The sequence below is a fragment of the Macrotis lagotis genome, chromosome 6 (genome assembly GCF_037893015.1).
Source record: "Macrotis lagotis isolate mMagLag1 chromosome 6, bilby.v1.9.chrom.fasta, whole genome shotgun sequence".
Classification (NCBI taxonomy): Eukaryota; Metazoa; Chordata; class Mammalia; order Peramelemorphia; family Peramelidae; genus Macrotis; species Macrotis lagotis.
The window spans coordinates 177,263,556-177,291,294 of NC_133663.1; the positions used below are offsets into that span (position 1 = coordinate 177,263,556).

Here is a 27,739-nt window from a genome sequence, read left to right on the forward strand (position 1 = left end):
TTTAGATAGTAAATTTGTCATTACATAGTAGAAAAGTATCAGTCTATACTCAAAGGTGTTTCTTATATTAATAGGTTTTTCCATCGTAATACAATAAATAAATATATTAGGAAGGCTAAAAAAGTAATCAATAAAAAAGAAAATATCAAATATCTTTTAGCATACTTTTAAAAAATTCATTTTTTGTCAAACATATTTTTATTTCACAATATATGTATTAAGGAACATTTTCAAAATTGTTACCAATCATATTAATGAAGACCATAACTCACAATTTAGTCTGATCTTAAATACTCACATTAAAATATAAAGAACATTTTTAAAAAGAGTCAAAGTGTACATTTTACTAAAACTTGGAATACACTTATTTCATTGGAAAATAACAATCAATGATAACTTTGAACAAAATTAAATTCCTGTGATTTCAGTCTTGATTGCAATTTTAAAAGGTATAAGATTTATAGTTGTATTACCAAATTAAATAATAAAAATGTAATAGCATTGTTAGATGTTTTCATAGCGATAATCCTATTTTATAATATAAATCACATTGAAAGTATTAAACTAATATTCCCAATTTCATTTTTGCATTATTCTTTACATCTGTACAGATAAGACACTTATACATCATAAAAGGATGATTATCTACATAATTTTTGTATATGTCATCAGTATTATCAGATTTCACTGAAAAATACTGCCTCTACATACAAAGATTACATAATAGTGAATGAAGCTCTGTTGATTTACAATATGCTAAAGACATCCATATCACATAATACAACATTTCTCCTTATTTATCTCATGCCAAAATAAATTACAGAGTGACTGAAGCTAAGTTACTGTCACTTTTGTATCACTGTGAGCATCTATTAATGTTGCAGCAGTAATGTTCTCTTTCTAGGGGTTTTTCAGGTATAACATCTCTCAGTAACTGTTTTCATGACCCACCAGGATGTAAAAATTGCTATTGGCTGTAGGATGATCAGTTGGTCTTTTTTTGCACAAACCTGTCAGATCTAAGAAGCCTGAAAATTCTTGTGCTATCTGAAATTTCCTGTGCTATCTCATTTGATCTAAAACTTTTGCCTTGGATTCCATGTTTCCAGAAAGCTGGCATGCTGTCTTATAGATAAACTATATATTCAATCTGTATATCAGAGGTGAATTCTGATGACAATTTTCTGCTAGATTTCAATCTGCTTTATAGATTTATTATTTTAATATAACAATTCAAGCATACATAAATGGCATCTCTTGAATCTGTAAACCATGAAGAGCTGGAATTAAATTTCTCCCTCTGCTAACACTAACACAAAATAAAGGCATGACTGTTCAGGTACTAACAGCATTTCAAATTTTCTAAGTAGATAAGGTATAGGAAGATCTATATGCTTAATTAAGATAAACTTCTGCATTGGTTCAACCTATTCTAACAGAACAATGCCAGGTAAATGTGCCCCACAAAGATATTTGTGGCCTGTGTAAGGATTTCTTTCATTGTTTTTGCTTTTGCAAGGTAATGGGGCTAAGTGACTTGCTCAAGGTCATACAACTAGGTAATCATTAAGTATCTGAGGTCAGATTTGACTCAGGTCCTTCTGATTCCAGGGCCAGTGCTCTATCCATTGTGCCACTTAGCTGCCCCATAAGGATTTTTTAATACAACATTTCTGGCACTACTTTTTTGGGGAAATTTTTGCAGATATAGCAAATTTTATGGACAACATCTGATCAGGGAGTTTGTGTTCTGGAATAACAATAGGTAACTTTTTGCATTTGTCTTGCATAATCAGAATTCTGGTAAAATATGGGAATAAAGTTGAGATGCTTTACCAGATACTGATAGTAAACAACTGTTCATTTCATATAACCATGTACATCTTTGAGGAAATAACTGTTCCATTGATGTCTCAGTAGTTCATTAAGGTTCAAGCTATACTTCCTTTCTTCAGCACCAAGTATCAAATGCTGATCTCCTATTTCTGAGTTTTTCCATTATGTTGCACAGTAAATTTTTAAGGGGTACCCATTAAAACATTTGAAAAGCAAGCACTCAAATATACTTGAGATGTTGGAGAAAGACCATTGCTAATGACTTTTGATACAACTTTCTTTTCTTTCCTTGACAGGATTTTGCCTCTATTTTCATTCTGGAATGGGGTTCAATTACCTAAAATATACCTAAATTATCTAAAATAACAGGCTTTTCTCAAGGTAACCAGGGAGGTGGTAGTCTGGGTGGAATTTGGGATGGTTTTCCTGAACTATCAAGCACAGAATATCTTTTGAGTGTTCATTGACTATCATCCTTCCTGGTAGGGGTTTCCTGTGGTACGTAGATGGATTTCGGATTTGGTGATAAAAGAGGTAGAACCTTTGCTTTCATGGTTGAATGCTTATATTCATCATCATTTCCCCTCCTCATCTTCTAAATGTGACATATGGGCCCTCTGATGCAATTATTCTTCAACAGACTTCAAAAGACCCTTATTTCCAACTAAAAAATACTGCTCTGGTGTTTGCCATATTCTAGTTGAAGATCCAGGTCATGATATGGCTCTGTTTCTTTCCTCAAGAGTGTATCAAATTTTACTTGACCAACTATCAAAGAAAACTTTGTTTAAAAAATTTTAAGAGTAATTAGATTGAAATGTTAATTCAAAAGATGGCATATTTCTAACACCAAACTGTTGGCTTGATGGTTCAAAAAATTAAGTAAAAAGTTTATTATAAAGGTGAGGAAGATAGAATCTGAAGGAAAAGGAATAGGAGATATTAACCTTAACTCAAAAACCTGATATATTTTAAAAATGGAAAGATCTATGTGATTGCAATTCTTTTAAGATTATGTGGCTACATATAGAGAAGTGACTGAGGCAACAAGGTAAATTTAGGGGCAGTTAGGTGGCATAACAGACAAAGAGCTGGGTATGGAGTCAATAATTATCCTTTTCTTAAGTTCAAATCCAGGCTAAGGCCCCTACTAGCTATGACTTAACCTTACTTACTCCAGTTTTCTCATCTATAAAAAAAGATGGAGAAGGAATTGGTGAATGACTCTGGATCTTTATTCAAAAGGGTTCTAAAGAATCAAACATGGATAAACAACAAAACAAATATCTCATCTACACTCCTTACCCAATTCTGAACTTTGTATTTTTAGCATACATCAGAAATTAAAAAATAAATTTTAGCATACGATAGAAATTAAAGTAAAAAATAAATTACATAGTAAAAAGATTTGTTTTCAGGTTCTCTTGTTCTTGTTTCTCCTTCCTTTTCCAAAAAGACTAATGACATCATGATGTTGTGTGTAAAATAGTGGATGATGTGTGATTTTTTTGTTTTGAGTGTGAATTAAATTTAAGTGAGGCAGAGTTTTGCTGTCATCAGCCTCATTCTCTCTTCCAGAGTCACCAAAGTCCATTGACAGGACTAAAGTCAAGATGTCTGACAATTGACGTAGAATGCAGTGGATGACTTTGGTACCTTTGATATTTGACCAAGCTCTAAATGCTCCACAGTCTTCAAATGCCTGTGAAACAAATTGTTCTTATCCATCTGTTCCCTTGGGGAAAGTCATCAATGATGGGTTATCCTCAACCTGGTTTAGAACATCAGCTGAGATACTTTATGGGGGTGTGGTCACTGCTTATACTACAGCTTCTTAGAGACACAGGTTAGAATAGGATCAATCCAACCCAAGTTGGATAAGAAGTCCTGAAAAAGGGATCAGCAAATCAGCACCCAAGGTACAAATCTTCTCTGAACACCCCATATAGCCCTAGGTTCTCTTTCAAATCTTTCAGAAATACAAAGGACTCTGAAATTTTTTAATAGAGCTGAGATTAATATTTTAATTCATTTCATTGGACCCTATCAAGTGTTAGCTCCATAAAGTGTATGCCACCAACATAATAATTCTATTTCAATTAGATTTTTCTGCATATTAGTTAATTTAAGTTTCATTGGACATTAGAACTAAAAAACATCTTCTGGTCCTCCAATTAAGGAAATAGAGACCCAGGAAAAGTGAAGCTCATTTACTTTGAATGACACTGATAGGAAGTAGCTCAGCTAAGTCTCAAATTCAAACTTTCTTTTCCCAGAGCTAAGAACCATACCACTACTCCAGAGGTATCACACACTTTCTGAATCTAATTAAAATGTAATTGGAAAATATTTAACAGAATAAAGAAAAATACAACAACACAGATAATATTAATTTGGGTTTTTCTAAGTCAATATATGACTAACATAGTATTATATCATGCTGCCTGCTCTCATTATCATTCTGTATTACCATAATGTACATTACTACCTAGAAGTGAAAGGAGAGAGAGATGGAGATAAGACCATGGAATTCAAAGAAGCACTGGATTTAAAAGTGAGAAAGCTTCATAGGCAAGATCATGTATACATCATTTAAGCTTTATACAAAATGATCATGATGATAATTGTACCTCACTGCACTGTTGTGGGATGTTGCTGTTGAATCATTTCTAATTCTTTGTGACCCCATTTGAGGTTTTCTTCACAAAGAGATTAGAACAATTTTGCTATTTCTTTCTCTAAGTCATTTTACATATGAGGAAACTGAGTCAAAAAGAATTACGTGATTTGCCGAGGTCACATAACACATAAATATCCAAGGCCACGTTTGAACTCATAGAGATTGAATCTTCCTGATTTCAGGGCCAGCAATCTATCCACTGTGCCACCTAGTTGCACATTATTTTGGGATATATTTTGTCAATTTAAAAATAATATATATTATATATTATCATAACCTGTTTTGATAGGAGAGAAGATATTTTCAGACCAGAACCTATCTCTTCTCATCACTCTCTCCAGATTGCAGAGTTTTAAGGATTCACCAGAAGAATAGGTATTTTCTAAATCCATGCTGACTAATTTAGTTGACGTCTTCCAGAGGTAGTCTGTTAGTATTCCACCTCTGCTGCCACTTAAATAAATGGAATTGTCATTGGGAAAGCATTGAACTGTTTTAAGCCAATATACGGCTTAAATCAGTGTCTATAAGTGGCAAGGTGGACAGCTTATTTCCACAATTTTCTTGTGCTCTACCTTGTTCCCAACTGCTGTTGTTTTAGGCTGACATGTGTCTCCCTTGGAAGGCAGGTTTGTCCCTGATTGCCTCTGGGTGTGAGCAGATGTTGTGCTGTACGCTGGCCCTCTGTGTCCTCCCAGGGTTCTGATCAGTTGTTTGTTTGGTCCTTCTCCCCTCCCTCCCCTTCTAATCCCATCTCTTTGCCACCAGCTGTAGGCAAATGTGCCTTCCCACATCAAACTTGCCAGGGTCTGTCATGGAAATTTAGAGAAAAGATAGAATTTCAATGTTGTTATGAAACCACAAGCACCCTGCTGCCACTTCATCAGCCAGTGTGCTCTTTCTCAGTGATTTAACAGACCTGTTTTGACACCATGTAAAACAAACAGGGCAAGGCTATTACTCTCAGAAAAGCTGTTGGTTTTCCCCGGACAGGGCTTCATAAGTGTTATAAGAATTCAATGACAGAGCTTTTCTTTCTGGGAACCCTAAATATGTATCATCATAAAGTCCATTAATGTGTAAACACTATTCTTATTTTTCTGTTGAAAACAACTGTTAGCCTATATTACAATGGCCTTTTAAAAATTTATTATATGAGAGGACATGTTAGTAGTATTGCTTAACAAAGCAAAAGTTAAGCAGTAGATTGTGTACATGGTTCTTCTAAGAAGTAGCAAGCATTGATTGAAAAATGCTATACTTCTATTTCTAAAATCCTTTGCAAACCTTACAGAGTTATATAAATGCTAGTTATTCTGTCCATGGCCTCAGACAAACTGAGATCTGGGAAAGACTTTAATTTGGAAAGACCAAGTTTACCTAGGGCATACTAAGCCATCACAGTCCTCTTGACCTTTCTCTTGCCACTAGACCTGGATGACTCTGGAGGGGAGAGTGAGGCCAATGACTTTGCACAGTTCTGTCCCACTCACATCCAATTCACTCACAAGTCAAGACATTACCCTCATGATGTCATTAATCCTCTTTGAAAGTGAAGGATGAACAACAAAGGAGATGACCTTGTCACTTCACCTTATTTGCCTCAGTTTCTTCATCCATAAAATGAGAGAAGGAAATGGCAAACCACTCTAGTATCTTTGCCAAAAAAACCATAAATAGGGTAATGAAGAGTCAGATATGACTGAACAACAAAAGCAACTCATTCCTTTAGTTGGTTATTTTCTTACTTTGGGTTCATTTTTTACTGATTTCAAAATAATGGAAGTGATGTGGGATAAAGTATACTCTACCTTCTTGTCCTTTGAAAAACCAAGGCTCATATTTTTAATGTAAATTAAAGCAATCATCCCATTCCCAGAACAAAATTTTGGAGGAACATTGTCCCTCTCATATACATCATCAGAAAATAATGGAACCTTTCAGCTTTTTGACATATATTTATTTATTTACATGACCAATTCACTCACTCCTTTTTTGCCTCAGTTTCCTCCTCTGTAAAATGAGTTAGAGAAGATATAGTAAGTTACTACATTATCTTGAACAAGAAAACTCAAAATGAGGTCATGACTGAGCAACAACTTCCCCCAACAACCCATTGTGACACAGTTATCAATATGCTTATTTTGCAGATGTAATGAGAAAGGTTAAGTGATATATACATTATCAACCAAAGAAGCTCTTTAAAAGTAGTTATCTATGTATATGTATGTGCATATATATAGTTTCATTTGAAAAGATGGAATTTATAAAGCACATAAACAAAGTTAATTTTTTCCTATATTACAAACTATACTTTTTGTGTATACCAGGGCAGTGAATAAAAAAATGGTATACATATCTACCACATATCTTGCATTTGATGCTAACTGACATTGTTGGGTTATAAAGTCTATACATAAAACACACTATCAATTCCATTTTTAAAGATTATTTTTGGTAGAAATTTAAATCAGTAAATCATATTTGAAATCAAAGCTTATCAAAATCTAATCTTCATTATTTACTTTTGATCATTTATAATACCTTAAGGAAAAAACTTAAGTAGAGATTTAACTAAGTATTTGTGATCATAGCTGGAATGTCATTAACTGAATTAAAACTCCCCCCCCTCCCCTGACAGAGACAAAGGAAGGGTTGTCTATTCTGTGACCCAGAAAATCAAATTTAAAGAGTACCAACACTACTTCCAGTCCTTTGCTAGTATAGAAACAACCCAACACTAAGTTGGCAAGAATAATTATTTAAAATAGGAAGTTTCCAAATACTACCCTAGAATGAATGTCTCCCTTTTCTTTCTCTGCTCCCCTACATCAGAGGGTATGCTTTCTTTCATTTGTCCCAAGTGGTATTTACCACAGCCATAATTATACTTGTAGATTTAGCTATTACCTCAAATTATATCAGCAAAGAGAGGAAAAATATTTTCTCTCTATTATGTTTCTTCAAGCAAATTTAGTGAATGATTTGTCAAACTATACTATTTAACCGACATAGCAACATATTAGAAATTGTGGAGGAATACATAAGAAATAGAAAACATTTTTCCCTGGAGGGACACAGAGAGTGAGTGTGATCTCATGAAGAGGCTGAATTTCAATGGAAACATTGTAAAACTATTTCTAACAATTCACTTTGCCTTTAACTGTGTAAGAACATATCAAATCCCATTCTTTTAAGTATGTCTTCATTTTTGCAAATGTTAACCCAATTAGAACCCTCAGAATGAAGAATTTATTATATATTCTAACTTGACATCCAATTCCTATACCAAATTTTTTAACTTTGAAACAGATTACACATATATTATCCTTTAGTATCACAAGATGAAGTGGTAGAAAGATCCTTAGGAAACATAGGCTCCAGCAGCATGTTTTACAAATGAGGAACTGACTTATAGATAATTAATTATAGATAATTGCTTTTCCAAAACTGCATAAACAGAAAGAGAAAATGAAACTTGAGTGTGATCACTATATACTAAATAGTTGAATATAAAGCAAGCTCTAAAATGGATATATCCAATGAGATAAAAAAATGAGTCAGAATTCTAATAAAGAGGTAATAAAATATCTTGGAAAGAACATGGTGTTAGAGTCATCTTCATCATTATCATTATTATCATAAATATTCCAATGGATCTGTGATTTCATCAATCAATGGACTTGTGATCTCATCAATATGAGTATTTTATCTTCCATGACAGTCCATCCTTTGCAATGCTCTTCTGTCAGTAATAAGTATTTAATAGGTTCTAGACCTTGTGCTTCAAAAACTTCACATTCTTTTGGAGGAGATAACATAAAACTGCTATGTAGATACAAGATATCTATAGGATAAATTGGAGATATCTCAAAATATATGAACTTGTATTAATAGAGATAAAGTACTTCTCATCAAGATGTCAGAGAGAAGACAGGCACTGAGCTAAGCCCACTTGGAGTTACTAAGTCAAGTGAACAAAGTCTCTAGGGATTTCAAAACCAAATCTCTGTGAGCCAGCACAAGATCTAGGAAAATGAAGAAAGGCCATTGAAAAGGGGGGTACATAGAATACCACATATAAGGTAAAGACCCTGAAATCAGGAAGGAGTTTAAAAATCAATTGGATGGGGCATCTAGGTGGTGCAGTGGATAGAGCACTGGCCCTGGAGTCAGGAGTACCTGAGTTCAAATCTAGCCCCAGACACTTAATAATGACCTATCTGTGTGGACTTGGGCAAGTCACTTAACCCCATTTGCCTTGCAAAAACTAAAAAAAAATGGAAAATTAGAAAAAGAAATTCAAGAGAAAAACTAACACTTTGCAAGAGAAAATTGAAATCTTGCAACAAAAAAAGAACTCCTTGGAAAATTCAATTGGACAAATACAAAAAGAAAATAATTCTCTCAAATCCTCAATTGGGCAAATGAAAAAAGAAAATAATTCTCTCAAAACTACACTTGGGCAAAAACAGAACTGATGAATTGGAAAAGGAGTTGCAAAAGGAAAATGAAGAAAATTCTCTAAAAACAAAGAATCGACTCTGTGGAAGCTAATGACTTCATGAGACAACAATAATTTGCTAAACAAAACCAAAAAAATGAAAAAATGGAAGAAAATGTAAAATATCTCATCTGCAAAACCACTGACCTCCAGTAGAATAAGGAGGGACAAACTAAGAATCATTGAGCTTCCTGAAAACATTGAAGAGGAAAAAAAGGCTGGACTTCATATTATAGGATTTAGTGATAGAAAACTTCCCTAATATCATGGAACCAGAGGGCAAAAATAATTACTTAAAGAATACATTGCTCCCCTCCTAAAAGGGATCCCAAAATGAAAACACCAAGGAATATTGTTGTCAAATTCCAGAAGTAGCAGATAAAAGAGATAGTCCTGCAAGCAGCCAGAAAGAAACACTTTAGATACTAGGGAGTCACAGTGAGGATTATGCAGGACCTGGCTGCATCAACATTAAGGGATTAAAGTGTCTAGAATGAAATATTCTGAAGAGCAAGGGAGCTTGGAATGCAGCCAAGAATCCACTGCCCAGCAAAACTGAGCCTTCTGTTACAGGGGCAAAGATGAACATTTAACAAAATAGGAGAATTCTATCTCTTCTTGATGAAAAGAACAGTGCTAAATAGAAAAATCAGACATCAGACAGGACTCAAGAGACACATGAAAAGGAAAAAAAAAGGGTAAAGGAGAAAAAACTTATACAATAAGATGAAACTGGCTATATACCCATCTGGGAGAAAGATTCTCATTACTCTTGAAAATTATAACTCTATTAGAAAGAATATACTCAGCCAGAAGTGATGGACACCCATGACTTATCCATGACTTGGACAGAATAATTTAAAAACATATCTCCTTAAAAAGGGGGGACAGTAAAGAGATGGGAGGATGGAGAAGATTGAATGGGGTGAACCACATTACATAAAGAGGTACAAAGGACATGTTGCAATAGAGGGGAAGATGGGTGGAGGTGAGAATCACCTGAATCTTACTCTCATCAGATTTGGATTAAAGTTAACATACATACATACACTCAGTGAAGTTGAGAAACTTATCTTTGCTTTCAGTTATAAAAAGGGGAAAGAAGGAAGAGGTAGGAAAAGAGGAGCTGAAATAAGGAAGAAGGGTCAAAGGGAAAGGGAAAAGAAATAGGAGGGCGTTGGATACAAGGGGGCAAATATACTGAAGGTATTCAGAAAGAAAATACTGGGGAATATGGATAAAGTGAAAAAGGGGGAAATAAAAAGAAGGAAGATAGCATTGAGGACAATAAAGAGTTAATTATAACTTTGAATGTGAATGGGATGAACTCTCCCATAAAACATAAGCAAATAGCAGACTGGACTAAAAAACAGAATCCTATAATATGCTGCTTACAAGAAACCAATTTGAAGCAGAGTACATACAGAGTAAAGGTAAAAGGTTGGAGCAAAATATATTTTGTTTCAGCTGAAGTGAAAAAAGCAGGGGTATCAATCCTTATCTCAGACAAAGCAGCTGCAATAATAGATTTCATTCATAAAAGGGATAAGGAAGGAAACTATATCCTTCTAAAATGTACCATACATAATGAAGCAATTTCAATACTAAATATGTATGTACCAAGTGGTATAGCAAAATTTTAGAGGAGTAGTTGAATGAGTTACAAGATGACATAGTCAGCAAAACTCTACTGGTGGGAGACCTCAACCTCCCACTCTCAGATTTAGATAAATCTAACCATAAAAGAAACAGGAAGAAAATTAAGGAGGTAAATAGAATGCTAGAAAACCTAGACTTGATAGACTTTTGGGGAAAATTAAATGGGGATAGAAAGGAATATACTTTTTTTTCCTGTAGTACCTGGCAATTACATAAAAATTGACCATGTACTAGGCCATGAAAACCTAATAATCATATGCAGAAAGGTAGAAATAGTGAATACCTCTTTCTCAGATCATAATGCAATAAAAGTCATATGTGATATTGGGCCAGGGAGATGTAGACCCAAAACAAATTGGAAACTGAATAACCTCATTTTAAAGAATGAGTGTATCAAACAACAAATGATAGAAAGAATCAATAATTTCATACTAAATAATGATAATAATGTGACAACGCACCAAACTTATGGGATACAGTTGTCAGGGAATATACTATATCTTTAAATACTTACATGAATAAATTGGAAAAAAAGAGGAAATCAATGATTTAAACATGCAACTAAAAAAAATTAGAGAAAGACCAAATTAAAACTCTCCCAATAAAATACCAAATCAGAAATTCTAAAAATTTAAGGAGAAATTAATAAAATCAAAAGCAAGAAATAAAATCAAGGGGCAGCTAGGTGGCACAGTGGATAGAGCACCAGCTCTGGAGTCAGGAGTACCTGAGTTCAAATCCAGCCTCAGACACTTAATAATTACCTAGCTGTGTGGCCTTGGGTGAGCCACTTAATCACATTGCCTTGCAAAAAAAAAAAAAAGAAAGAAAGAAATCCAAGAGTTGGTTTTATGAAAAAAAAACAATGAAATTTATAAACCTCTGGTTAATATGATTAAAAAGTAGAAAACCAAATTACCAGTATGATAAATGAAAAAGATGAACTCACCACCAATATGGAGGAAATTAAAGTAACAATGCAGAATTATTTTGCCCAACTCTGTGCTAATAAATTTGATAATCTAAGTGAAATGGATGATATATGTTGCCCAGGTTAAATGAAGAAGAAATTAAATATTTAAATATCTCAGAAAAAGAAATTCAACAAGTCATTATTGAACTCCCTCAGAAAAAAATCTCAAAGGACAGAGGGATTCACAAGTGAATTCTAGCAAGCATTTAAGAACAATCGGTTCCAATTCTATATAAACTCTTTAGCAAAATAGGTGAAGATGGGACTCAGCCTAACTCTTTCTGTGACATCAATATGGTGCTGATACCTAAACCAGGAAGAGTTAAAACAGAGAAAGAAAATTATAGACCTATCTCCCTGATGAATATAGCTGCAAAAATCTTAAATAAAATCTTAGCAAAGTGATTACTACAAGTTATCCCTAGGATAATACATTATGATCAAGTAGGATTTATCCCAGGAATGCAGGGTTGGTTCAATATTAGGAAAATTATTAGTATAACTAATTATAGCAATAACAAACCTATCAGAAATCATATGATTATATCAATAGATGCTGAAAAAGCCTTTGACAAAATACAACACCAATTCCTACTAAAAACACTAGCAGATATACGAACAAATGGATTGTTTCTTAGAATGATAAGCAGTATCTATCTCAAACCATCACCAAGCATTACATGCAATGGGGATAAGCTAGAGGCATTCCCAATAAAATCAGTGGTGAAACAAGGATGCCTGGTATCACCACTACTATTCAACAGCGTGTTACAAATATTAGCTTCATCAATAAGAGAAGAGAAAGAAATTGAAGGGATTAGAATTGCACAGGAAGAGACAAAACTCTCACTCTTTTCAGATGACATGATGGAATACATAGGGAATACTAAAAAATCATCTAAAGAACTACTAAAAACAATTATCAGATTTAGCAAAGTCACAGGATATAAAATAAATCCTCATAAAATCCTCAGCATTTCTATATATTACTAGCAAGATAGAGCAATAAGAGCTAGAAAGAGAAACCCCATTCAAAATAACTTCATTCAATATAAAATACTTGGGAGTCTACCTGCCAAAGCAGACTCAGAAACTCTATGAAAACAACTACAAAACATTTCTCTAACAAATAAAATCAGATTTAAAAATTGGGCAAATATCAACTGCTCATGGATAAGCCGAGCTAATATAATAAACATGACAATTCTACCTAAACTAAACTACTTATTTAACACCCTACCAACCAGACTCACCCCCAAAATACTTTAATGAGTTCAAAAAAATTGTAAGTAAATTCATATGGAGAAATAAAAAGTCAAGAATTTTCAGGGATTTAATGAAAAAAAGTACAAAAGAAGGTGGCTTAGCCCTACCAGAACTAAAATTACATTATAAAGAATCAGTCATCAAAACTGTCTGGAATTGACTAAGAAATAGTAGTGGATCAGTGGAATAGATTAAGTAAAATAGCAGGAAATGATTATAGTAATCTGATGTTTGATAAACCCAAAGAGTCCAGCTATTGGGATAAAAACTCTCTCTTCAATAAAAACCGTAGGGAAAATTGGAAGTTGTTAGTATGGCAGAAACTAGGATTAGACCAACACCTCACATCCTATACCAAGATAAGATTAAAATGGATACAGAATTTAGACATAAAATACAATATTATAAGCAAACTAAGAGATCAAGGAATAGTTTACTTGTCAGATTATGGAAAGGTCAGCAGTTTATAACCAAGGAAGAGATGAAAAACATCATTAAAAACAAACTAGATAATTTTGATTACATTAAATTAAAAAACTTTTGCACAAAGCCACTGTAACCAAGATCAAAAGAAATGTAGTAAATTGGGAAACAATTTTTACAGCTAGCATTTCTGACAAAGGATTCATTTCTAAAATATATAGAATAATAAGTCAAATTCAAGAAAAAAAAGTCATTCCCCAATTGACAAGTGGTCAAAGGATATGCAAAGGCAATTTACAGATGAGGAAATCAAAGCAATCCATAGTCATATGAAAAATTGCTCTAAATAACTACTTATTAGAGAAATGTAAATTAAAGCAACTCTGAGGTACCACCTCACTCTCTCAGACTGGCCAATATGACCAGAAAGGACAATGATCTATGTTGGAAGGGATGTGGAAATCTGGGACTCTAATACATTGTTGGTGGAGCTGTGAACTTATCCAACCTTTTTGGAGAGCAATTTGGAATTGCACCCAAAGGGCAACAAAAAATGTGCATACCATTTATTCCAGCAATACCACTACTAAATCTATACCCTGAAGAGATTATGAAAAAGTGTAAAAATATTACTTGTAACAAAAATATTCATAGCAGCCCTGTTTGTGGTGGCAAAGAATTGGAAATTGAATGAATGTCCATCAATTGAGGAATGGCTTAGTGGTATATATATATATACATATATATATATATATATATATACATATATATATGTATATATATATGTGTGTGGTGTGTGTGTGTGTGTGTGTGTGTGTGTGTGTGTGTGTGTGTGTGTGATAGAACACTATTGTTCTATTAGAAACTAGGAGGCATGGGAATTCAGGGAAGCCTGGAGGGATTTGCATGAACTGATGCTGAGTGAGATGAGCAGAACCAGAAGAACACTGTGCACCCTAACAGCAACTGGGTGTGACAATCAGCTGTAATGGACTTGCTCATTTCATAAGTGCAACAATCAGGGATAATTCTAGGGTATCTGTGTTGGAGAATATCATCTGTATCCAGAGAAAGAATTGTGGAGTTTGAACAAAGACCAAAGATTATTACCTTTAATTAAAAAAAAAAGTTATCTTGTAATCTTGCTATCTCTTATATTTTATTTTATTTTTCCTAATGATATGATTTCTCTCTCAACACATTCAATTTGCTTCAGTGTATAGCCTGGAAACAATGTAAAGACTAAGAGACTGCCTTCTGTAGGGTGGGGGGAGGGAAGCAAGATTTTGGGGAAAATTGTAAAATTCAAAATTAAATAAATTTGAAAATAGAGATAAGGAAAGTTTCTTTCAAAAGGTCATATTTTAACTGATATTTGAAGAAAGACATGAGGTGGAAATGATCAAGTTCTTTTCAGGGATTTGCATGTGAGCAAGAGCAAAAATGCACAGAGAGGGTGTAATGTGGGAGAAAAATGAAGGAAGTTAATGTCACTGTGTGTAAAATATGTGAAGGAGAATTAAAGTGCAAAAATAAAGTCAGAAAGGGGCAAGATTATGAAAGACTTAAAAATCAAATAGAGAATTCTATATTTGATCCCAAAGGCAATGTGGAACCATTGGATTATATTGATTAGAGAAGGGAAGGTGATATGGTCAGACTTGCTTTTGGGGATGATCACTGAAGTGAAACAAAATGACTTCACAGAAAAACAACTACAGGAGAGTTTGAGAGAGTAAAGATTTGCAAATAATATCTGAGTTGGAGGCCAGGGTGATTTGGGAGGATGATAGCACCTTTAAGTGTAATAGGAAAGTTAGGAAGAGGGTAAACTTTTGGGGAAAAGACAGAGCTCAGTTTCGATTGTCTGCAGCTGAACATGCTTATGGGACAACCAATAGAAATTTGAGATATGAGACTGGAGGTCAGGAGAGAGATTTTGACTGTATTATCTGGGAATCATTTATCCAGTGATGATAACAGAGTCCATGAGATTGGATATGAAAAGATTTCCTTAGAGAGTTGGTAGGCAAGGCTTGAATGAACCTTTATCAGTGGGGACAAAGAAGGTATAGTAAGATGGAGGAAAAGATCCAGGAGACTTTATCACAAGCCACAGAGAGAAAGTCAGTCAAAATGAAGAGGGATTTTGATAATGTCAAAGGCTGAAGAGAGATCAAGAAGGATGAAAATTGTGAAGATTTAGAGATGAAAAATCATTGGTAATTTTAGGGAAAGCAATTTCAGTTCAATGATGAGGTTAGAAACCAGAATGCTGAAAGTAAACAAGAGAGTGAGAGGAAAAGTGGAGGAATCAATTATAAATATCTTTATTAAGAAGAAACAGGAGGAGATGAAGGAGAGAACTACAGAATGAAAGCTAACAAATAAGAATCAATAGAGTTTTTTGTGGATGGAGAAAAAGAGACAAGGCCTTGTTTCTAGGTATCGGGGAAGTATTCAGTGAATATGATGAGAATAAAGATTAGGGAAAAAGTAGGTAGAATAAAAGGGATGCTCTAAAAGATAATGACTGGCATGGACTAAGAACATTTGTTCAAGTAGAGATGTTTGCCTTAGTGATGAGGTTCTTTTTATTTGAGAAAGGGATGAAACAAGAGATAGAATTGGAAGACAGCTGAGTGAAGTGAGATGAGGAGAAGAAAAAATAAAAGGCAGCAGGGATATCTGGGGTTCATAGTCACAAGAATTGGAAGAGTATGATAGAATGAGATTATGCCATCTACTGAGGAATGAGTTCAGGAAATTAGACAACTAGTGTGGATTTGGGGTAGGATGAAATGGCTGTGGTAAGTGAGCAGCAAGGCTTAGCTTTTTATAATATTGAAATTCTAGGCAGGGCCTCAACAACTACTGGTTTCATTTTGGAATTATCCTAAGATACTAAGCATTTATTGTGTTTATGGGTGGAGTAAACTGGAAGGAGATTCAATAGTAGAGAGGACCTATTTGTATTATGAAGTTTCTATACCTGGGGAAAGAGGGACAAGAACTATTGTGTTAATATCTTTGTTTTCTCAGTGTCTAGTACAGTAACTTGCCTTTTGTAGTGACTAATATTTCTTTTTAGGTTTTGTTTTTTTTTTTGCAAGGCAATGGGGTTAAGTGGCTTGCCCAAAGCCACACAGCTAGGTATTATTAAGTGTCTGAGGCCAGACTTGAATTCAGGTACTCCTGACTCCAAGGCCAGTGCTCTATCCACTGTGCCACCTAGCCGCCCTCATGACTAATATTTCTTAAAGAATGAATAAAGTTTAATTAAATCAGAAAAATCAACTGACTCAAAAATTTTGATTTTAAGTTAAAATTTTTCATCCTATCCTTATTTTCCTTTGCCTTTTTGATTAAAAACAAAGAAAAATTAACATAGCTTAGACTTTCAAGTTGGTCTTAAATTCCGATCATTCTTTAATGTCTAATATCAACTTTGGTGATCTGGGGAGAAAAAAACATTACCAAACATTACCAAAGTTCTCTTTTTATACAAACTAATGCTTTTGCAAATTAAGCTCCAAAATAATTATTATAATTAATAGACAGGAATAATGTGTTTAAACTAGCATGTATTCAGCATCAAAAGGGAATATTATTCATATTTTAATATATTTTAAGTACTAATTCAATAGCATAAATATAAGGATTTTTTCCAAGGTCTATAAGTGAATATCTAAATATGAATAAATTAAACAGAGGAATAATTATTTCTCATCTCACTAATACTCTCTCTGATCTCAAATATCTACTAAGCTCTGGTACTCCTTTCTTCCTTCTCTTCTTTCACTGGGCTGCTCTTTTTTCCTGTGTAGATACTTTTGAGAACTCAGAACTATACCATTCAAATAAATTATTTGTTATCTCTATCCTCATTCCTTCCCAATGCTGATGATATCCTATGCAAAGGGTACTACTGCCTGCTAAGGTTCACATAATCTCAGGACCAGAATCCTAATGGGATAGGCCAGTCACTCCCTTGCTTTAGCATCAACTTTCTTCATACTTCACACAATTCAAAACTTGCTTGTGTAAAAGATGCTTGAATTCAATCACTGAGACAACAGGCTTCCCCACTCAAGTATATCTTTACTCTCCCTCCTCATACAGAAGTCCTCACTATTAATTTTATTTCCACAGTGATACCTCTCCTTCCAAATCCCATTCAATTTGCATTAATAATAATAATAACAATAACACATTTAATAAGCACTTATATAAAGCACTATAAACTATTTTCAGAGACACTTTATGTATATTACACCATTTGAGCTTCTTAACAACCTTGTGAAATTGTGCTATTATCCACATTTAACAGATAAGGAAAGTGAGATCAAAAGAAGTAAAATGGCTTCACATAACTAGTAAGTGTCTCAGGCAAGATAGATCCATCAGTCCAATCACTCCAGTGTTTACACAATATATTTCCTACTCAGGGGTCAGACTTCCCATCATTATTTAAAACAGCTATCATCAGTATTAAAAGGATATCTTGATAACCTTTTTATATCCTGGAAGTAAGTGCCAAATACAGGTAAATGTGAACCCTTCTTGACTCCTTTACACAAATGAATGCCTTTCAAGTTGAACATTCTAAATCTAATAAAATCTTTGACTCTTCTTTCTGTATCCCATGTCAGAATTCTTATGAGGTAAAGGAAATGCTTTCATAAGAAGAGCTTGGGTCTAAAAGTCAAAAACCTTAGGCTCCAGTGTTTTCTTTTCTAGTTACTAATCAAATTAAGCTTGAGTAAGACATTTCTGAATCTCATGTCCTTGATCTAAATAAAGGAGTAATAATACCTGCTTTGCCCAACACATAAGAAACTAATCTAAGGATTTTTTTTCAATCTGGAGCAAAAATATTTGGGTGGTAGTATGGCACAAATGAAAAATGACTATAGCTGGGGAAGATGATCTTCTCTCTTTCCACCATCCCCCTAACCTCTATCACTTCAGAACACTGTTCTCTCACTCTCTCCGACCCTCCTTCATCAACATCTCCTATGTGGTTTTAAGCTGTTGCATTCAACACTAGGAATGAATGAGAATGGCTTTTTCACTTGATCTCCCCCCACATCCCATACATCACAGGCTGATGACCCTGCAATAACACCTTTTTTCCTGTGGTCTTATTCCCCCAATCTCCAAGTGTCCTAGATATTAACCTATCCCTTTTCCTTTAGTTTTAGGGTGGAGAAGCCTGCAGATAGGATTCAAAATTAAATAAATCTTGTAGCCTTTTAGGGGTAAAGGAATTGAATGGTTGACCAAATATAGCCCAGAAATGATGTTATAAATATCCAAATGGCCCTTGGAAGAAAAAAAGTTCCTGCAGCTGCTTTAGAGGCTCTTAACTCTGTTACTTGAATCTATTTTGAGACCTACCTTTCTCACTGCTTCATAGGAATATAGGCCAAGAAAAGACTATGGAACATGAGGCATGGAAATGTTAGTGTTCTCACCATGGTAGGAATCACTCCCCTTTGTTCTCCCAGTGAAAGGGGAAAGTCCTATATCAGCCTAATTAGAACTTTGCACTTTTGAACTGATAGTTTCTTGACTAACTTTATCTTTTATTTCTGCCACTCAAAGCTACATTACTCTGTTCCTCTTCTTGCTCCTTTTATAGAGGAAGCAAAGTGACTCAATCTAAGCCAGTAGCATTACAACTAAGTTCATAACTATAAGTGATTGGTGTCTTTGGTGAAAGGTTTTTCAGGAGGCAGTTCCTGTGAACATTACTGAAAGATCTGTTTCTTCAACTGGTAAATAAAATTTTCTTTTCCTTTTATGAAGGTTTTGTAACTATGTGCTTAAAGGGGAAAGATGTTGAACACACATTGTTTCTTAGTTTTAGATTTTTGTGTGATGGCATTGAGTTTGAAATATGAAAAATCATTCTAAATTTAGGTTTCTATACAACCTAAAGTGTCTAGATACAATGGGACTGGGGAAAGGGTGGAATATTCGTGACATGGTAATATTATTTCTCTGTTGTAGACCAGTAATGGGGGAGGTTTGAATTACCACCACCTCCCATGCTACAACAACACCAGCTGGGAATGAAGCAAGTAAAAACATTGTGGTGCAGTCCTTCTTGGGATATTTTGGGTTAACTTTGGCCTAAAAAATTGATCTGGATCCCAGCCATGGCCCCTTTGTTAAATAAAAAAGATATAATAGTTTTGAGATTTTGGCAGAGAGCTCCTGAGATCCAAGGGAACATCTTTTCGATGACATTTTAACCTATTTTCCCACAGGCTTTTATTTTTTATTTTTTTAATCCTCTGGACTGCTTGAGAAGTATTTCTATTTGAGGGTGGGGTTTAAGGGTGTGGTCAAAGAAGACTGGTAAGGGCTGCTGAGCCCTTTTCAAGGCTGCTTTCCACCTTTGATATCCACTTGAGTCATCTAATTCTCACCTGTGACTCTAAGAATCTGTTGCATGCAGTGTCCACACCCAAGTAAAACATTTCAACAGATGGGCTAAACCAGATTGAGGGTAACTCATTGGAAGATAGTGTTAGGTGAGTTTTGGGGGTATCCACCCCAAGCATGTGAATGGGTGGATGAGAACACTTCATTCCAATGCCTATGAAGCCAGCTGAAGCAGGTGCTATAGATTGCTTAGAGCTTGGTTAGACAATGAAGACACAAAGGTCCTCCACTGCATCTAGTGCCATTATCAGTTCTTTTGACTCTGTCTTACTATGGGATCATGACTTTGGAGGAGAGAATGAGGTCAATGACTGTGCAACTCTGCCTCACTTAAATCCAATTAACACACACACACACACACACACACACACACACACACATCAAAAGACATCACCCATACCATTTTACCATTCCTATCTCAAAGTCCTATTGGTGACAGGCAAGTGATGAAGCAGCAGGTGTGGATACATTTCACAATCCTGCACACAGGTGGCCCAGGTCATAAGATCATTTCTACACTGAAAGCAGCAGTGATATTTGGCAGCCACTTGGATGACTAAGCAGCCCTTTTAAGATTCACACTGCTTATCCCCTGATGTTAGAAAAGGGCTAGGAAAGGTTCCTAAAAATTGTCTGCTTAACCAACCCTGGCTTGATTACTGCAGCAGGCAGGGATCCCACAGTGAAGTTGAGACACATAAAAATTCTACAAAAACTTATTCAAAGAAGATTCCACTTACCATCAGAATATGGAATGTGTGTACAATCATAAACAACAAAAGATCCTATACCTGAAAGATGAACAGTTCTTGTTGCAAGGGAACTTAGCAGGTATCATATCCAAATACGATCCCTGAGGGAACAAGGCTGGCAAATGAAAGACATTTTTCTGAAGTGAGATCTAGATACACACTTTTCAGGAGCTGTCATAGTGAAGGGGAGCACTGTGAAGCTGGGATAGGCTTTGCAATCAAAACTAATATAATCAACAAGCATCAATACATTAGAAAAGGAGTGAACAGACTCATGACAATGAGATTGCCATTTCAATGAAAACGCTATGCCACAGTCATCAGTGCCTCTGTTGCCATTATGATGAACCTTTATGCAACCAAAGAAAAATTTTATGAAGACCTGGAGATCCTTATCATCAATGTGCCAAGACGATAAGCATGGGTAACTTTAATGCTAGAGAAGACTCAGGATAACAGACATGGCAGGGAGGAATGAAATTGAAAATAGATATAGCAATGATCACCTATTACTGAAGGCTTGTACATCTCATGACCTTGTCATCAGAAGCACTGTCTTCCATTTACCTAAATTCAATATAATTTTCTGGAGGAAGCCTTGTAGCGAACACTGTCATCTAACTGACTGATTGTAAGGAGAAGAAACAGACAGGATATGAGAGTAACAAAATTAATGTGTGTTGCACAGTGCTGGACTGATCACAGACATCTGCAAGCTAAATATTGACATTCAACTGAAGCTGTTGTCTCAAGGTAAAAGGACTACTAGAAGAAATAATAACAAGAGATTAGAGTATCTCTCTGAGCAGGAACAGTATATTGCTAACTTGGAAGGAAAATTGAGCCGACACATAGTTGGCAACAGTGGAATAGAAAAGTGGGCAGCTTTCAGAGATTTGGTGTGCAGCACAGCATTTGTCCATCAGAACACTCTCAAACATCAAAATTTGTTTTGTGGAGAAATACAGAAGTTGCTAAATGAACAATGAGACCTCCGCAGGATTTACAAGCATGATAGTTCATCCATTTCTAAGGAGGTAGCATTTAATTTCATCAAAAGTAATGTACAAGTGAAGCTTAGAGAGATGTAGGACTCTCACTCAGTAAAATGGCAGATGAAATTCAGGTTTATGCAAATAATAACAAACCAAAATTCTTTTATGAGACCTCAAAGGCTATTTATGAGTCAAAGACCTATGGTGTATCTCAACTACTCAGTGCTCATGAAGCCACTTTGATTAACAATAGGGATATGATCCTAGTGAAATGGGTTGGAAATTTCCATAATGTTCTTAACAGATCATCCTCAATCAATGAAGAAACCAATGATCTTTTACCTCAAATTGAAGACAATCTGTCCCTAGATGAAGTTTCAACTGAAGAAGAGGTTTTGAATGCCATTAGGCTTCTTTCAAGTGGTGTGGATTCTATTCCAACTGAGATTTATAAGCTGAGGGATCCATTGTTCATACAATATGGAACTGAAATTTTCTAGGTCATATAGCATGAGGAGATTCTCCCCCAAGAATTCAAGGATGCCTCCATCATTCATCTCTATAAAGGTAAAGGGAATAATTATCCCGTGACAATCACAGGGGTATTTCTCTTTTAGTCATTGCTGGTAAAATCCTTGCCACAATCCTTCTCAATAGGCTAATCTTTCACCTGAAAGGTTGTCACCTCTCTGAGATCCAGTGTGGCTTCAACGAGAGTCAAGGAACAGTTGATATTGTGTTTGCTGCCCCACAATTCCAAAAAAAATGCCAGACTAAAAATGGAGGTCTGTCTACAACATTTAGAGATCTGACCAAGGCCTTTGATACTGTCAGTTGTGAGGGTATGTCAATTTTCTGACAGCCTGGATTCTGGATAGTGGACAATGCTCTCAAGATTGACTAGTCACCAATAGAGTGAGACAAGGATGTGTCCTTGCTTCCATGCTTTTTACCATGATATTTTAAGCCATGTTATCAAATGCCTTCACTGAGAATTTACATGGACTCAAAATCAACTACCATATGAATGGTAAAATCTTCAACTTGAAAAGGCTATGAAGTAGAGGAAGTGTTGATACATGATCTCCTTGCAGATGATTGTGCATTTGGTGCAGCCTCTGAAGCTGAGATACAGCAAAGTATGGGTTGATTTTCTGCTGCTTGTGCTTATTTTGGCCTAATAATTAACACCAATAAAACACAGGTGCCCCATCAGCCAGCACCACACCATCCATATGTAGAACCATCAGTTATAGCAAATGGAAAAGTTTTGAATATGTGCATGTTCATCTATCTTGGCAGTGTCCTTTCCAAGGAGGTATATATTAACAATGAGATTTCCAAAAGCATTGCAAGAGCTCGCTCAGTATTTGGGAGACTCTCCCAGAAAGTATGGGAGAGAAGAGGTATTAGATGAAATACCAAACTGAAAGTCTACAGAGCTCTTGTGCTGACCTCATTGCTATATGCCTGTGAAACCTGGATAGTCTACCAACACCATGTCAGAAAGGGGATCACTTCCATTTAAATCATCTTAGGAAAATTCTGAAGATTTTCTGGCAGGAGAAAATACCAGATATTGATGTTCTTTCTCAAGCTACACTGCCAAGTATTCCAACTTTGTAAGGAAGGCAGAATTGAAGAGACTCAAAGGAAACATAATGGACTATTTGTGCCTGACCTGTGGCAGACTGTTCTGAGTTCATATTAGACTAATCAGCCACAGTCAGTCACACTAATTTGTCTCAAAATAGTGATGTTACTTTGGTCTTCTCCGATAATGAAGGTCAAGAACTAACCAACGTAAGGGTATTGGAATATGATTTTAGTAAAAGAAGTTTTTGTTGTTGTTGTTGTTGTTGTTGTTTAAACCCTCTGACTCTGGGTGATCCATTGTACCAGATGAAGAATAGAATTCTGATCATTGCTATGCTAGGTCAGACAAAGGTACTTCTACTTAAAAGTCTCTCTCTTATGTTCAGCCTCTTATCTCCAACAAAGAATGTCCAATAATCAGAGAACTTTTTACTGAAATCAGTTCTAGTCAAATAGAAAACAGTCTAATGTTTCCATTTTGCCTTTTCAAATGTGTGGTATTTCCTATTTACATTATTATCCCCATAAACCTAAAATTTGACAAAGCACTCTAATTTCTCACCAATTATCTTTCACCCCATTCTAAGTACCTTCTGGGTATACTGGGAAAAGGCTATTCATGTTTCCTCTCTTTAAAAAACTAAATAGTCAAGAACATCCCTAGACAATAGAGTAGAAAAGGGGAAAGGGAATAAATCTACATTGACCAGAATTAAAAAAATAGGGAATTTTTTTAAGTAAAAGAGAAAGGAGGCTGCAGTTATACAAAATAGTACTTCTTAAATTAGAAAAGTTACCGTTAAAAGATATAACATAAAACATTCCCAGAAAATATGTTTGAAAAGAATTAATTTGAAGTTATCATATTATTTATTTAAAGTGATGGAGGTACTTCTGCAAGTCAAGATGATGGAGTAAACAGTAAATCACTGTAACTCTTTCATATTTACCTCCAAACAACCATAAAATAATGTCTCCAAAGAAATCCTGGAACAGCAAAACTGGCAAAAAGAGTGGGTGAAACAATTTTTTTAGTCCAAGAAACTTATAATAACTGCAAGAAACATCTAACTTATTCTGGAAAAAGGGAAGCAAGGGAACATAGTCCATGAAAGAAAGCATCTCAGCAAGCCAGCAATAAGCTCCACCTCTGCAAACCAGGAGGAGATTCTGAGCCTAGAGTAGTGGAGGAGCTAAACACCATCACCAGGACCCTTTACCACCACCACTAATACCATTATATGTTGTAGCATATCCAGGGGACCTGTAAGGCTCCCACTCCAAGAATTACCAGGCCCTTCAATGTAGTCCTGAGCAAACTGGCATCCTCCAGAGGTCAGACCACCTTGTGTTTCAGTTTAATCCCAGAAAAATGCAGAAGCAACCCAGTATGTGCCAGAGACCACCACCCCCAGGACTTCAGTCATCACTAGGTAAATGGTCAGATCTCAATAGCCTCCAACAGCACCAGTCACCTCCCCAAGTCAAACTCAATCACCCCAAACTTCAACCACCCCAAACCCTCAGCATAACACTAGACACAAGGGACCCTCTGGATCTCAGGGCAACATGAGTACAGCACCATGTAAAGAGGTAGAGCCTGCAGCCACTGGTATGAGAAGCACGAGACAGTGGTCTTTCTACCCTGGGAGCAGAGTTCAAATTTAAAAGAATGGAAAAAATACTTCCCCACAAGATGAGCAAAAAGCAACATCAACCAAAAGAATATAGCCATTGCCTCAGACACTTCATAATTACCTAGCTGTGTGGCCTTGGGCAAGCCACTTAACCCCATTTGCCTTGCAAAAAAAGCCTAAAAAAAGAAAAGAAAAAAAGTTTGGTGACAGAAAAGACCAAGAGATAAATTCAGAAGAAGGCAACAATGTCAAAACACCAAAAAGAAAATCCCAAATAAAAATGTGAAGTGGTCTCAAGTCCATAAAAACTCTCAGAAGAGCTTGAAAAAGGAGCTTAAAAATCATATAAGAGAGGTAGAAGAAAAAATGGGAAAAGAAATGAGAGTGATGCTAGAGAATTATGGGGGAGGAAAGACTCAATAGCTTAAAAAACTGCTTAAAAATAAAATTGGCCAAATGAAAAGGAGATACAAAAATTCATTGAGGAAAACAATGTCTTAAAGAATACAATTGTCCAAATGGCAAAGAAAGTACAAATGTTAATTGAGGAAAACAACATATTAAAAGTTAGAATTGGGGGGTGGTTAGGTGGCGAAGTGGATAGAGCACTAGCCCTAGAGTTAGGAGTACCTGAGTTCAAATCCAGCCACAGACACTTAATAATTACCTAGCTGTGTGGCCTTAGGCAAGCCACTTAACCCCATTTGCCTTGCAAAACCTAAAAAAAAGTTAGAATTGGACAAGTGTAAGCTAATGACTCCATGAGATAATACGAATCAATCAAACAAATTCAAAAGAAGAAAAAAAGAAGAAAATGTAAAATAATTCATAGGAAAAACAACTGACCTGGAATACAGATCCCTGAGAGGTAATGTCAGAATCATTGAACTAAATGAAAACCATAATCAAAAGAAGGACCTGGATAGCATCTTTCAAGAAATTATCAAGGAAAACGGCCCTGATATCCTGGAAGCAGAAGGCAAAAATAGGAAGAGAAAGAATCCACTGTTCATCTCATAAAAGAGATGCCAAAATAAAAACTCCAAGGAACATCATATCTAGTCATTTCTAGTCAAAGAAAATATACTGCAAATGGCAGAAAGAAACAATTCAGTTGTCACAATCAAAATAATGTAAGACTTAGCAGCTGCAACTTTAAAGGATTAAAGATCATGGAGCATGATATTCTGGAAGACAAAGGAATAAGGATTGGAACCAAGAATCACTTGTGTGACAAACTTAAGCATGTCAATTGGGGGAAATTGTCATTCAATGAAATAGAAGGATTTATTTCAAAGGGAGAAGATCAGAACTAGCAGAAATTTGACTTTCAATATAAAGACCCAAGGCAAGCATAAACAGGAAAAAAGAGAAAAGAAAACAAAGGGTTCAATATAGTTAAAAGGTTTCCATCTTTATGTGAGAGTATGATCCATGTAATTCTATAAACTGAATGAGTAATAGTACAAATACATACACACACACATATATATGTATATATATATATATATATATATATATATATATATATATATATATATATATATCCAGAGGGTTGGTTAATAAGGGGAATGTGAGTCAATGACATTAAAAAAATTAAGATATGAAAAAGAGGAGTACAAAGGGTTCAGAAGGAAGAAAGAGTTAGAATGAGGTAAATTATTTTACATTCAGAGGTGCAAAAGACCTATTACAATGGAAGGGGAAATGGGAGGATAGGCAATGAGTAAAGAGGGAGTAATATACACAATCAATTGATTATAAAAATCTATCTTACCTAACAAGAAAGTAGGAAAGAAGAAGGTTAAGTAAAGGGGAAAGACTGACTGAAGAAAGGAGAGATCACAGGAAGTAGTAGACAGAAGCAAAATACTGGTAAAGAGGGAAAGGGTAAAAGGAAAGAAAGAGGAAAAAATAGGATGGAGGAAAATGCACAGGTAGTAATCATAACTGAATGTGAATGGGATGAACTCTACCATAAAATGGAAGTGGATAGCTGAGTGAATAAAACCAGAATTCTATAATATGTTGTTTACAAGAAAAACACATGAAGCAGAGAGACACAGAGTAAAGGTAAGGGGCTATAACAGAACATAGTATGCTTTAGCTGAAGTAAAAAAAAAAAGCAGGAGTAGCAATCCTGATCTCAGATAAAGTAAAAGCAAAAATAGATTTAATTAAAAAAGATAAGGAAAGAAAGTACATCTTACTAAAAGATACCATAGACAATACAGCAATATGAATACTAAACATATATACACCAAGCGGCATAGCTCAAATTCTTTTTTTCCAAATTCTTAATAAGATATCTTTTTTTGGGGTCTTTGTTTAAGCTCCGAAATTTTTTCTTTGTATACAGATGGTATTCTCCATTGCAGATACCCTAAAATTGTCCCTGATTGTTGGACTGATGAAATGAACAAGTTCATCAAGATTGTTTGTCAACCCCATATTGCTGTTATGGTGTGCAATGTTCTTCTGGTTCTGCTCATCTCACTCAGTATCAACTCATGCAAATTCTTCTCGGCTTCCCTGAATTCCCATTCCTCCTGGTTTCTAATAGAACAATAGTGTTCCATAACATATATATATATATATATGTATATATATATATATATATATATATAATGTAGATATATAGATATATATAGATATAGATATATATATATATTTGTTTGGCCATTCCTCAACTGATTGACATTCACTCAATTTCCAATTCTTGGCTACCACCGAGTTGCTATGAACATTTTTGTACGTGATGCAGCTCAAATTCTAAAAGAAGTTTGAATTAAAGAAATAGAATTATATGATGCATATCTTATTAAATCCCCACTCAGAACCCAATATATCCAACAAACAAGAGACAAATGAGGTAAACATAAAATTAGAGAAGTTATATATGACAGATGTTTTGAGAAAACTAAATGGAAACAGAAAAGAATATACCTTTTTTTCTCAGCAGTAC

The 27,739-nt window shown here is 35.1% G+C and overlaps 1 pseudogene; it reads right to left on the reverse strand.

Moving 5' to 3' along the window:
* Nucleotides 1-927: 927 nt before the first annotated feature.
* Nucleotides 928-27,739, reverse strand: part of LOC141492290 (mitogen-activated protein kinase kinase kinase kinase 3-like) — a 40,251-nt pseudogene continuing 13,439 nt past the window's right edge.